General features: G+C 40.8%; 1 long non-coding RNA gene across 1 annotated transcript in view; it reads right to left on the reverse strand.

Moving 5' to 3' along the window:
* Positions 1 to 8,119: 8,119 nt before the first annotated feature.
* LOC308555012 overlaps positions 8,120 to 15,073 on the reverse strand; it is an 88,267-nt gene continuing 81,313 nt past the window's right edge. Inside the window, exons 3-4 of the long non-coding RNA XR_013998467.1 lie at positions 9,078 to 9,225; positions 8,120 to 8,471 (exon numbers count right to left, since the gene is read on the reverse strand). This is a non-coding gene — a long non-coding RNA (uncharacterized lncRNA). The remainder of the gene's footprint in view (positions 8,472 to 9,077; positions 9,226 to 15,073) is intronic.

The raw sequence follows: 15,073 nt of genomic DNA on the forward strand, positions 1-15,073 counted from the left end.
CCCATAGCAATATACAACTAGATTATTTAGGGTTTTTCAAATGTACAAAATCTAAATTTTTAAAGAAATTGATTTATTAACTTCATGTTAATATACCATTTGATGAAGCCATTTCATTTCTGGTGCTCTTCACAAAAGGCCCAAAGATGAGGTGAAGCTTTACAATAAAAAGATAAATCCTTGACTAAAAGCAGATGTCCTTAGGACTATTCGTCTATAATTGTCCTTCTTTTTCATTAAAGCAAAAGAGAAAATGAAAGGAAACTTCTCTCCTTGCTATTTCTTAGCAAACTTTAGTTGGGAGTTTATCTTAAAACTTTGAGTCATGTTGGAAAGGAAAATGTTTTTAGGGAATATGAAAAGTTCCCATCGTTATTAGTGTGAAACATGAGAATCTAAAAGGCTGAGTAAAAAAGGTACTCTCAGTTTTTAAAGCTGTTTTTTCCCCGTTTGCGGTACTTATGACAACTTGCAATAGAAAGACTTTGATGATAAAAAGTGTTATTTCTCAAGGTTTTATTGGTAAAATGACCCCCATTTTTTTCTATGCTATTGAATAAAATTCTATCCTTCAATCTATTGAACCAAAAAGAGTGTCTCTGTCTAGGAGCTAATGTCATGGAACCAAAGGGAAAAAGGTTTAGAATTCTTTCTCCTTTCATATAAACTTACACCAAAATAAAATTAAAGATATAGATATAAAGAGGTAGGAAGGTAAGTATCAAAACTCCAAATAGTGTGTTACTTTTCTGCTACTTCTTAACAGAGTAAAACACTACCCAGACAAGCTGAGAAGACATAGAGTATGGAATCCTCACTTCAAAGAAGATCACTAAGGCTTTTCCTGAGTATTGGGATATAATGTCCTCAACCAGACTGTCCCAGTCCTAGGTGAGTGTAGTCACGTTCATGCCTTACAGTGACAGGTTGTAAGTGAAAGGAATCCAACTGAAACCACCATAAGAAAAGGGGAAAAAAGCTTGTAACTAATTAAACATGACCGACAAAGTGGCTCAACAATGTCCCCAGGATTCAGCTCTCTTGCACCTTCTTTGCCCTCTGCTTTCTTTTCCATCGGCTTGCTCTCCACATGGAGACACCTGGTAGGCTTATACCTTCCAGCTTCAAGTCTAACAGAAAGGAAACACATTTCTGTAGTTCCAAGAGGGACCCATGCAACTAGAATATGTGTCCTTCTTGAGCTCTGTCCAAAGGGTTGAAAGCCCTTATGGACAGCCTGAGGTCAGTGCCTTCTCCAGAGTGAAGACGTTGATCAATATTAACTGAACTCCAAAGACTGAGTCAGGGAGAGATTGTGCCCTACCCCCAAATCAGGAGCTGTTACCAGGGACTTGGTAACTAGGCAGGCAAAAATAGCCAATGCCCATTTCAAATAAAGATAAAGAATCCAGCAGAGGAAGAGGTCTACTTGGGAAATGAACTGGACCTTAAATCTCCTCTTTCCAAAGCTGTGGTAAATACGTATGATTAAATTTTACTTTTCTTGTGTTCCATCGGAAGTAGTGAACTGCTGATACATGCTACAACATGGATGAACCTCAAAAACATTATACTAAACTAAATAAAGGGAGCCAGATACAAAAGGTCACATATCTGATTCCATTTTTATAAATATCCAGAAAAATGTACATCCATAGAGACAGAAAGCAGACTGGTGGTTGTCATAGATTACAGTGAGAAGGGAATGGGGATTGAGTACTTAATGGGCACAAGGTTTTTGGAGGGGAGTGCTGATGAAAATATTTTGGAACATGATATAAGGTAATCATTGCACAACATCGTGAATGTACTAAATGCTACTGAATTGTACACTTTAAAATAGTTAACTTTATATTATGTGAATTTCATTTTGACTTTTTAAAAAGGGGGAGGATTGCTCTAGCCAGTTTTGCTCAGTAGTTAGAGCATCAGCCTATGGACTGAAGGGTCCGGGGTTCGATTCCCACCAAGGGCATGTACCTCTGTTGCAGGCTTGATCCCCCGCCCCAGTTGGGGCTCATATGGGAGGCACCAATCAATGTGTCTTTCTCACATCAATGTTTCTCCCTCCCTCTCTCTCTCTCTGAAAAGCAATGGAAAAAAATATCTTCCAGTAAGGATTAAAAAAATAATAATAAATAAATAAATAAAAAGGGGGAGGATGCTATGTCACTGTGCAACCCTAATTCTGGGTAGAAACCCTAATTCTTCCTTTCTTTCCATCTTTCTGACCACTTGCTTAAGTGCCAGTGCAGGCTCACAGACCTCTACTTTTTTATTTCTAAAGCATTCGATCTGCATTCTTGAGAAAGTGGCCTTCCCATCCTTGCTTCTCAGCTAAAGTCATCCATCCAGAAGCTTCCTGGCCATAAAACTTCAGGTGGTTTTATAGGACTCAGTCCCCGATCACTCACTCATTCCCCCTTCATCTTCTTGCCTCCAACAAATAGAGAGATGGGGAGCTTTGCCTTAGGGCATATTCGATTCCCTAATTTTCTGCTTTTTACTGAGGTGGTTCCTTTTTCAATACCTAAGGGTTTAAATTACACTTATTGATAAAATCCAGTTTCATATTTTGTGAATTCCTGGAGAGTCTCAACATATACAGACAGGCTCCACAACAACCTGCCCAGAAGTGTTTCCAGCAGAAAGTCCAGTGGTTTGAAGGATGGCTCTGGTGGGTTTGGCTAAAGGCTTTATATCTGCCAAGTATCAATTTTTAGGCTGAAGTTTCTAAACTCTATACAGATGCCATAAAATTAGTTGGAAACCCCAAGGAGTCAAGTGGGTTTAAGAATACAAGGTGAATTTTTATCTGAATCCTGCCTGTGAAACTTCAGTAGTTCAAACAAAAACAAGAGTAATTGTTTAAGACATAGTTTAAGGAGAAAACTGTATTAGTACAGTGGGTGTGAACCTCAGTGAATAAATTCAGGGGCGCCAGAAATAAAACATCATTCTTCTATAGTAAAACCTCATTTCTATTTAGAAGGCCTAGTCTCCCCAGATGGCAAGAAGTTCTCTTTTCAGACCCTCACCCTTGCCCTAGGCTTGTGTCTAAATTCCAGGAGGTCAATGTCATGCCAATTTCAGGAAGGGAAGCATCTGGGCCTCGGTTGCAGTCCCTGCAGGGAGGCTGGGACATCCCCTAATCCCACCCATCTGACTCCATCTCTGACTTCCATGCCACACATGCAGGCTTTATAATCATTTTGTGATTCTCTGCATGATTCGGGCATGGAAACCTACAGGAACCTACAGAGCTGTCCACACTCTAAAGGCCTAGACTCTGTACACTCTAAAGGCCTGGACACTTTCTGGTCTTTCAACCTCTTTAGGACTCTTAAAATAACAGGGAAACTTTCAGTCTCAGATGGCTTCCTTGCTTTCAAGGCTTTTACCAACTTCCTAGGACTCTGCTCAGGAAGCAGGTGCAGAGACTCTTTCTCTGGAATTCACCAAGCTCTCTTCTCCCATCAAATTCCCTCTGTCTCTCCCCACCCACCCTTCAGCACACACACATAACCAGGGCTAAGAGCCTAAACTGCCCAGAACTTCCCAGAGGCTTGAATGGGGACAGGGCAAAGAAGGGAATAGAGGAAATCAGTATGTATTTCTAAAAACATATTCATTTTGCTTTGTCCTTTGAAGACTGAAGATTAGAATAACACAACTGTGCATGCTGCTCCCCTACCCCACTCAAAAAAATGTGGCTAAAATCCTGAACAAAAGAATGCAGCTAATTTCAAGATATTTACCTTGATTCTTTCCTCCTACCCAAGCTGGGGCACTAGCCACCTCCTTGCATTAGTTTCTCTGTTTGTAGCCCCTGCCCACCAAGGGGATGCCTTACCATCCAGGTCACCTGCATACATATGCACTCGAACCTAAATGTGGTTGGGGGGCCTACCTTGAAAAACACTCAAAATAATGGCTTATGGCTCCTAAGTATCTGTAAGATGATCTTAATACACATTTCAATTTAAGGAGAAGAATTTGGTCCATTGAGCATTTTTTCCCCACACAGATGCTATGGCATTCAATTCTCTGTATCATAATTTTGATAAGTGCCAAGTACTAATTATTAAATGTGTCTGTGTTTTGGTGAGAGGCAAAGGAATGGTGTTTACTCCCCAACTGGATATTAAACTCCCAGAGGGCTCTCGTGTGTGTGTGTGTGTGTGTGTGTGTGTGTGTGTGTGTGTTTTAACCTACATGGCTGTTCATTAACAGGCCAGGGAAACTGAACATCTCCTCTTTCCAACACAGTGGAACCAGAAATAACAACTGGCACTTGCTCCAATCAGCAGGAGTTTTTGACAATGACAGCAAGAAATCACAACCACCACGTATCCTCATTTTTAGCTGAACCAAACCCACTGTATTTGTGTGTTTTGTTCACCTCCATTACCGAGAACACAGCTCTAACAGCGGATTTGGCAACAAAGATTTTACTCAGTCACTGGCCGTGCCTAGCTCCTACCCTGGACAGCCTGTGTTTTTGCTTAGACACCTGAATGGCAGGGGTCTGCCCACGCCAGAGCTGAGAGTTCTGTGTTTTATTTTATTCTGTGTACACAATATGATGTTCTGTTTATAGAAGATGCCTCAAGAAATTCTTGCTAAAGAGGATAGATGAATGAAAATCATACACTATTAAATCTAAAAGGATCTTGAAAATTCATCAAGAGCCTTTTCTGAAACCTCCAGGCAGGCCCGACTCAAGCCAACTCAAATAAATGAGAATGTCCTCGATTCTTTAAAACCTCCAGCAAAATTTCTAAATCGATTTTTATAAAGTAGTATTAATATTGCATTCAACAACTCTATCTGAAACTTCCTTGCCATATCCAATGTGAATGTGACAGAGAGAAAACACTCTTGACCGGGGACTAAGAGGCCTGGAGTAGGGCCTGGCTCTGTGGCCCCCAGGCCGTGACCTTAGCAGCATCAAGTACCCTCTGGGGATTTTACATGCTTCATCTGTAAAATTATAGAGGTTGACAAGAGGATCACTAAGCTCACTTACAACTCTAAATTTCTATTAATCCTTATTATTTATGTGCCAGGATAGGAATACTGAGACTCTTTTAATATGGCAAGTGAACTGTGTGGTATGTCTTCCCTTGCTTTGCTGCTTTAAAGGGATAGAATACAAATGTTTTCTCTTAGTCTCCTGGGAGGACTTGAAGACTAACACCCCCTCTTGCCTTACCAGGAAAGGAGAATTAGGCTTTTGGCTGCTAATGGCTCTAGTATCTATTTTTGAGGGGCCATAACAGAAAAGATGTTCAGAAGAGAAGGAGTACCTCTGAAAAAAACTCAGGGAAAGTGGTATGATTTCCTCCAGAAGAAAAAGAAATCAGGGATCTTGGGCAAGGTGTACCCAAGAATTGAAAGCAGGGTCTTGAAGAGATATCTATACACCTCTGTCCATAGCAGCATTATTTTACAAAGCCAGAAGGTGAAAGCAATCTAAGTGTCCATTAATGCGTGAATGGATAAACAAAATGTGCTCTACCCATGCAAAGAAATATTATTCAGCATTAATGAGGGGATTCTGACACATGCTACAGCAACATGGATGAACCTTGAAGACATTATGCTGAGTGAAATAAGCCAATCACAAAAGGACAAATGCTATATCCACTTATGAGGTATCTAGAGTATTCAAATTCAAAGAGATGGGAAGTAGAATAGTGTTTGCTGGGGGGATGATGGGAGAGGGGAATAGGAAAGTTATTGGTTAATGGATATAGAGCTTTAGCTTTGCATGATGAAAAGAGTCCTGTATATGGATGGTGGCGATAGCACAACAATATGAATGTACTTAATGCCACTGAACTGTACACTTAAAAATGATTAACATGGTACAGCTTGTTACGTCTATTTTACCACAATTTTTTTATAAAAAGTCTGTACAGATGATTGAAAGAATTTTCCAGAGTAGCTTCTGGATCTGTACATTTCAAGCATGGTTCTGCTCTGCTGCTCAAATACTTCTTGTATTGGAAGCTGTAGGACATGTTCCTATCACTATATGACTTCTAGGGCCACACCTTCATGTCATGATGCCACAGTGGGCGGCAGAATGTATTACTGGAAGCCACTCTTACAATACATGGCTAGAAATAACTTAGCGACACACTGACGTGATTGTGACCCTCAGAACTATGTCCCACTAAATGCAAACTAAAGGCATCCTTAGCTCAACTTCCTCTTATTTGGGTCCCAGAGATGCCTCAGTTGTTCTGTCATCATCCAACATAAGAGGAAGTGTGACACAGGGAAAGTTTAACTGGCAAGAAACAGTACTCTGAACTGATTATGGTTTAAATGTATTAGTTTTGTAAATTTTAGAAAAAAAGAGCATATGAATGTATGTCTAGCATATCTCCTGAGACCTTGGAAGGGGTGCATGCAAATGAGGGGCCCTGAAGGGTAAACTTCATTGGTTTCTCAGTAAATCCACCTCTGAACTCCCATTTCACTTAATATCCTTTCTTTATCAGTATCATTTCTACTTATTTTGTTTTCACATGATATGTGAACTGCCAGGTCAAAATTCTTTGTGCAATAAGCCTTTTGGATAGACATTCTATATCACTTTTTATATTCTCTCCAAATACGTCTAGTCTTTTTAACTTGTCTTTGCAGCTACTGTTTTTCAAATATTTTATCATGCCTGCGCCTACGTGATCTATCACAGACTGTGAACTATTTGAAAACAAGAAATATTTCTATCATGAAACTCAGTGGAATACTCGGTAATCACATGCCTGATAAATGCATTTGGGTAAAGTAATGCATATCTATGTGTGTCTGGAAGGGGGCTCTCCTCTGAAACTTTACCAAGTTGTTCATATCCATCTTTGGTTGTAGGGTCTAGAAGTGGACATAGAACTCTGCCCAGGGTTTTTTGTTGCTGTTGTTTTTTTTGTTTTTTTAAATATATTTTTATTGACTTCAGAGAGAGGAAGGGAGAGGGAGAGAGAGAGATAGAAACATTAATGATGAGAGAGTCATTGATCGGCTGCCTCCTGCATGCCCCCGACCGGGGATCAAGCCCGAAACCCAGGCATGTGCCCTGACTGGGAACTGAACCGTGATCTCCTGGATCCTAGGTCGATGCTCAACCACTGAGCCATGTCCGGCCAGGCTGCCCATGGTTTTTAAATTGCCTTTTATTTTACTTTGGTGTGTGTGTGTGCTACAAAACATATCTACATCTGCATCATTTAGGAAAAGTAAAACTGTGAGTAGCAGAGACTTGAAAAAAAGAGTGGTTTGTCTAAGACTTATTTCTTGCTTATGTAATGATAAATTCAAAGGTGAGCAGCATAGGGCTGGCATGGGAACTCCCTATTGTCGCCAGGAACCTAAGCTCCTTTCAGCTTTCTGCTCTGACAATGCTGTCCCTTATCTTGATACTTACACGATGATTGCTGGAGTACCAGCCCTTTGTAGGCCATCAGATCCGCACTCCTAGCAGAATGGAGGATAAGAGAGGTGGAAGGCAAAAAACAAACAAAAAACCATGCTTCTTAAAGTCCTGTCCTCTTTTAAGGAAGTTCTGCTAAACAGCTTCTGCCTATATCTCATTGGCCAACCCTAGCTGCAAGAAGTGAGACACAGGAAAATTTAGAAACATGGTCTTTCACTAGATTCATCTACCCCAAATGAAAACTGGGACTCTGATACCACAGAGAAGGATGGATATTGGGAAAATTACCATTACCTCTGCCGTAATACCTCAGGCTGCCCTAGTCCTAAGCAAACTGTGATGAGAATCGCCGACTGCCCCTGGCCTCACTCTCTCCCACCCTCCTACTGTGCAGACACCAACATCCCCCTACTTCACAGAAAAACCCAGAAACTCATTCACTCTTAGGGATAATGATGATAAATTTTCAATGCTACTTTTCTCAGGAATTTAACCAGGAACAAAGCTTTGAATTAGAGAAATAAAGTCATCTTCATACATTATTCAGATATCAATAAGTAAGACACAGATGATGGGGTTTGGGAAAGAATAATTGGGTTTGGATTCTCTTGTCTCTAAAATTCAGATCACACAAGACAATGTTCCTGGCTTCTTTCTTTCTTTTTCTTTTTTTTTAATGTTCCTGTTTTAATTTCAGTGCATCTCTGAGCGCTAATGGTAAATGTATTACCCACCATGAATCCTAATGTTTTCTTAATTTTTATTTGCCCATAGCTCATCATTCCCCTGATTATAACTGTGTAGTATTTTTTTCTCCCTGAAATGGGCGAACGTCTTTTCAACACTAATACTAATTGGGTTTTTGTGCTCTGGTTTTTATTGGATGTTTATCATTCACACAGCAGTCGAGGGGGCGGGGTGTCGAAGTGCTTTACATTTTGTGTCATGGTTCCTCTGTCACAGGCCTGCTGCAGCACACGCTTCTGCAGTACGGGAGAGATGGTGGGAGACTTCTATTCCACCAAGTCTGTCAAGTGGGCATTAAGCAGAAAATGAGGTTTAGTTTCCTATGCTGCGATAAAACATATGCTTTAAAAAGAAATACAATTGTCTCTGAATTACTGTTGCTTTATTTTGAGTACTATGGGGTCTTCAGGCAAATATTTCTGCCAACAGCTGTGAGAAAGGATGGTAATAACTGGCATTTGTAGAGTGTGTTCTGGTTTATAAAGCATTTTCAGGTTTATTGTCAGTGCCCAACTTTTCTCTGTTCTCAGCTGCTAGCAAATGTGATCTCAGTTTCACAGCTTTGAGGTGGCCTCTGGGATGTAGCTTTTGATCTCCTTTGCCACTGGAATGGATACTGACAGTTTTAATAATGGCCTAAATCACAGGTTTCCAGAAGCAAGAGCAAACTGACCATTTCCTGATCTTTTTCTTTCCCAAAAGAATGCTGTTCCCTTTGAAGCACATAACTCTCTGTCAAGCAAGTCGGGGAGGGCACAAGGATTACAGACAGAAGAGGGATGTTGGAGAGAAGGATAATTCCTTTCCTCCTCGTTTTATACTTTCTCCTGTTCTCATTCCATGGTAATCTGACTCAGGACCACTGTAGGTCAACGAATGCACTTACGTTTCTTTGAGCCATCAATAAGCCAATCGCTGAACCTCAGAGTTGACAGAAACCATAAAAGATGTGAAGACCAATCAGCCAGATCTGGAGTAGTCACCTTTCCATTTCATCTTCTAGAAGGATTTGTAGGATCAGGAGTCGACGTTCCCTGGAAAAACAGTTCTGCAGGGTCACAGATTATAGGATCTCGTTCCATCCCACATTGTACCCCATCTTCTGAATATTTAACCTCTCTGGCTATAAAAATGCTCCAGCATCTCCCATCTTAAAAAGAAAAACATCCAAGTAATTCCCACCTCAAAAAAAAATTTTTTTTAAAAATCCCTCAGATTCTAATCGCTGGAGCTCATACCCAATACCTTTTAACCCCTTCTCATCGAAAAATCTCCTCACAGTGCCCCAGCCTCATCACACCTTTCTCACTTCTCATCAAATCCTCCAGCTCTCCACCTACTGAAGTCTGGCTCATTCCCATGACTGCTCTCATTCTTATCTCCAGTTACTTCCCACTGACAAACCCAATGCACATTTTCAGTCTTTCTTTTGTAAGGCTGCAGCATTTAGCATGTTGATGTTTTACATTCTTTGGCTGCTGTGACACTGGCTTCTCCTGATCTCCCCATGGTTTGTTCCAACACCTTCCCAACCTCCCTTCCCAGGTTCTCATCCTTGGTTCCTGCATACCTTTCTCTCCAGACTTCCCTGGGTTAGCTCATTCATTCCCCTGCTTTCAATTACCACCTATATGCTGATGCTTCTTTAATCTGCACCTAGTGCTCATTTTTCTCCCCCCTCCCCACCTTAGACTCAGATATCATTTTTTCTGAAAGAACAACTCCACTGAGTTGCCCTAAAAATAAACCTCTTGTCTCCCTTTAAACCATTTTTCTTCTCTATCCCATTTTTCATTTGATGGTCTTGTAATGCACTCACTCACACAAATTAGGAAGTTCAGAGGCTCCTCTCTACCCTTTATTAGCCTGACATCTCATCTTCTACATATTTCTTGACCCATCTCTTCTTTCTGTTCTTGCTATTATGACTTTAGTTCATAAGGCTGTCACCTCCTGCCTGAACAACTGCCATATCTCCTAACTGATATCCATACTTGTATATTTTCCTGCCAGAATGGCTTGTCTGAGATGAGAATCTAAGCAACAGTTGATAAAATCCAAAATCCTTATTGTGGCACAGACAGGACCTTAGTCCTGACTTCCTTCTCCAATCTCACGGTCCCGTTCTACCTATTACATCTTTCACACTCCAGCAAAATAGAGCTGCTGGAAGCACCCAGGACTCACTATTGTGGTCTCTACCTATATGCTGGGCCCTCTCCTTTGAATCTCTGCCTGCCTCTTCTCCTTCCTTGTCTCCTTTGTCTAGTTAAATAGTATTCAGCCTTTAAAACTGATTAGAGGTAACCTCTACCAGGAAGCCACCCTGGTGTGGGTTAGTTGCCTTTCCTTGGTGGCTTCATAATACTCCTTGCATATTTCTATTTCAGAATTTGACCCCTTTTTAAAATTCTTTATCCACATAGGTGATTTACTGTGGAGTTAATGAAGCTTCAGGGCTCCACTCGCAAACTCCTTTCAAGGCCCTTTCCTAAATGTATATTCAGAATTTTGCATTCTCTTTCTTGGCAAGGGCTCCAAAATTTGTATAAGTTTCAGGTGCCACAAAATCTGGATCTCCCCCTTTTAGGGAGGAGGGGGTCTATTTATCATCTAGTTGGTGTGGTCAGAGCCTATGTCTTATTTATCTTTGTATCAGCAACACACATCAGGCACTTACTAGCTGGTTGTTGAAAGAAAGAATAATCAGAAATCTAAGGCAAGACTAGGAAGGGAAAAAAAGACCAACAATGGGAGCAGGCTGAGGCAAAATGTGGAAGCAAAAGTCAGGAACAAGAAGCTCCCTTATTCCCTGAGAACAGCCAGGAGAGGGACAGTAGCCAGGACACTACAGTCAGAGCCAGGAGATGAATCAGACCTCACACAGAGAGCAAGGGTCAGAAGCCAGACAGACAAACATAAGCCTGGAATGTGCAAACACCAGTGGGCAGAGCACAGCAGAAGGTCCAAGTCCAGGCCAATGGCCAGGAAACAGAGGAGCGAGACACACTAGCAAGAAGACAGAAACCAAACAGCAACAACAGACAAGCATGACATGCGCAGTTCCTCTATGGTTCTGCAGCTACCAAAGCTGTTCCAGAAGGGTGACCCAGGGCCAGGGGTAGAAATTCAGACCACCTAGCCAAGTGATGGGACATGAAGGGGACAGAGGGAGCCAGCAACTGTGGTGGGAAGATTCTTACTGCCAATAGTTTTCCCACTTGGATTAGTGTCCAGGAGATATCTATTTCCAAACCTGAGCATCCACAAAAACAAAATGATGAAAATGCTGCTAAGTTTCTAAAGCCCTCTTTAAAAAAAAAAAAAAAAAGGAATAAAAATCTGCATCTATCCCATTTTGGAGTATTTCTTTAAAGATTTGCTTTCAATGATGTGACAATAAATGGTGATGTTTAGTATAGAACCAGGACAGCAGTTATGTAAAGGAGGCAAAAATTGCTTCATTAAAATGCATGGAGGGAGAAGCGATAGATTATAATATAGATCATGCTAGAGATGAGCAGATTACTGAGCACCAGGCACACAGGGAGGCAGATTAATGAAAAATAAATAAAGGGGCTTCAGAAAAACAGTGTGAAGCTGAACACTGGTCTGCTGCTTATCACAGAATATAAGTCCAAATTTGCGTGGAAAACCATTTCTTTTCATTTAGAATGTTGATTTGAAAGTTAATGTTATGTGCTTCTTTCCCTGTTTTTCCATTTTATTTATCTTTTGGATAATTAGAGGTAATTTTTAAAACTAGGGAACATCAACATGGACAGTGGCTACATTACAGCTACTGGTGGTACATCTAATACAGATGGCTTACCCTGGAAAACATCAAGGGCATGCATGGTGCAGGTTTCTTAACAGTAAAGATAATCACTTAAAATTATAAACAAAAGAAATGATCCTTCTTATAATGATGTTACTGTGTGTATTGCCTGAAAAACTTCATGGATGTTATTTTGAAGGGAAGTCACTTAAAGCATTGGGAGAATGGAATTTGGAGTCAGATGACCCAGGGTTCAAAAGGCAACTCTAACACTTAATGCTGTGTGCATAGGATAAATCTCCAAGTCTCTTTGAGCTTCAATTTTTGACAGGAAAAAAATGATACCTGCCATAGTTAACTCAGAATTTTCAGTGCATTTCAAATGATATGTTATTTTTAAAACAGTTGGTAAAAAGCTATACAAACATAAATTGTCAGTTGCATATACAAATTCCACTAGGTTTGAGCTGGATTTGGGTTTCATATAATCACTGTAACTGATGGACAAGAAAAGCATACAGTAATCACCTGAAAATCACACCCACCATTTATAACGTCCATGCTGACAGTGAAAGACCGGTAGCAACTATTTAAGCCAGTCAAAGACAAATACCATATGATTTCATTTATATGTGGAATCTAAAAGAAAATAAACTAACAAAATAGAAACAGACTCATGGATACAGAGAACAGACTGACAGCTGTCAGAGGAAAGGGGATTGGGTGAAAAAAGGTGAAGAGATTAAGCAAACAAAACAAAACAAAAGAAAAATACAAAACCTCACAGACAGACAACAGTGTGGTGATGACCAGAGGAAAAGGGAAGTGGGGGAAGTAGGAGAGGGCAAAGGGGGGATAAATGGTGATGGAAGGAACTTAACTTTGGGTGGTGAACACACAATACAATATAGAGATGATGTGTTATAGAATTGTACCGCCTGAAACCTATATAATTTTATTAACCAATGGCACCCCAATAAATTCAATAAAAATTCTAAATTTAAATTTTAAAAAACTTAAAAAGTTAGCCATAGAATCTACATAAATCCTTTAAAAAAAGAGAGAATGGTATTAATTTCTGATATTTATTTAATCGTTTTAAAATCAGACTTACAATTTCTACAATGCGTAAGGTTAAACAAGTCACCTCTTTTGAATTTTATAAGCTACTTTAAAGTACTTATGATAATTCTATATACTTATTTATATGCTTAATTAGGATCTTAAAAGTTTTAAGGCAGGTAAAAATAGCTGAACTATATGCGCAAGAACTCTGAGAAAATGTGGGAAAATGCTATCGACTTTAAGATGGAAATAAAATTGTGACAACTAATAATGACATTGGCAAAATACAATGAAAGCAAAAATCAGACTCTCGGACAGCTCTCTGGACTAGAACATACAGAGCCCATGGGCCTCTTGCCCTGACAGGAAACTGAGAAGGCGAATGAGCAAAACTGCAGCTGCTGTCACAGCATTTAGTCTTGGGCACAGCAGGCGCCCATCGTGTCCCCACCTTTCACTCTCCATTCTAACCTTCAGCGTCCCTCATCCTCAGCTATCACCTCTACAGGTCCTGCTGGCTTACTTGGTGGTGTGACCCAAACATTTTCTCCTGAGGGGTCTGAGCAGCTGGTATTCACACTCTTTTAAGCCAGAGTCATCTACAGTTATAGCCGGGCAAGGGAGTACCAAGAGGTGCTGAAGAAAATTGTGGAGTTCCATGTGTATTCCTCCTTTCCTCCACAGTGTAAAAGCAATCCTACTTCCACCTGCTGATTAGGGACAACTGCCCTGCCAAGGCTGCAGCTTCTTTCTTGCCTCCCGGTTTTTAAACACAGGGAGTTCAAAGTGCCAAGAGCAACCATAGCTTGTAGCTCAATGTGATCCTTGCTGTGTCCCTTGGCAACAGTGTGACCCTTTGGGAGTTTAGGACCTCTAACCCTATGAAGCCCAGAATTGTGGGGATGACAAGCAATGCTTCCCCAGGTGAGTCGCTGAGAGTGACGATAAGTGAAGCCACTTTTGATTCTACCCCTTGGTCCCAGGATCTGTGTATTCTTTCCATTAAGGACATACTGCCATAGAAAGGTCTCTGATTTGTTGCATATAATCTATCTAGAATGGCAGTATTTTTTCCTTGCAAAGTATTTCCTCCAAGCTGGCACCTCAAGTGGGCCTTCAGTTTTCAAGTTCTAGGGGGTCAATTCCTTCTGAATTATGAAGTATGTGATATGACCGATGGATCCCATGGTCATGGTCTATAGCCCATTCCCATAATTCCTTCACTGGGAAGGTCACCTGCTATGTTGTCTGGGATTCCATGACTGTGGGCTAAGTATTCCAGCAGCCCCTGAATAGTGGTGCTGGTGTGGCCCTGAGGGAAGGAAAGGCAAACCCATACCAGGAACAAGTATAATAAGTATCTGTCCCTAAGAAAACAAATCACTGATAGCACCAGTACAGAAGGGGCTGATTGCAGTGGACTTGCCTCCAACTGGCTGGTCTCCTTGAGGAATGCGGTGCCATATCAGGTGTTCAATGCTGATCTCTGTTCCTGGCAGTTTGTACAAATGAGGGAACAGTACCTAGAAAGCTCTGGGGCCTATACATAGCTCCCATCTCTGCTACCTTAGTCATTCCACTCATGTGCCTATTGAACCACTTCTATAGTGGCCAATAATGACAATCAGATGACATCAAGTAGTTGAGTCATTTTGTCTATTTGGTTATTCAGGTCTATTCTTGTGGTGGATGCTTTCTGGTATGTGTTAATGTGTAATATAAAAATCTTCACACTTGCACAGATGATGTGTTGTAGAATTGCACACCTGAAATCTGTATGATTTTGTTAACTAGTGTCACCCCAATGAATTCAATAAAAAGGAGAAAAAATCTTCTCACTTGGAACCTATTCCCATATGTCCACCCACATGCCTCTACCTCAGGCCTTCTTGTCGCCAATCTTCTAGTTCTTTGCCTTCCAGGTCTCTGATCAGCTGACCAGACCCCTTTTTCCACACATAGTGAATGACTGGATGCACCACTTACAGCTTCACTTATTAGGAAGATTTTCATTCGTTGCTGTCTTTCAAAGCCACCTT

Source organism: Miniopterus schreibersii (assembly GCF_964146895.1).
Source record: "Miniopterus schreibersii genome assembly, chromosome: 3".
Lineage (NCBI taxonomy): Eukaryota > Metazoa > Chordata > Mammalia > Chiroptera > Miniopteridae > Miniopterus > Miniopterus schreibersii.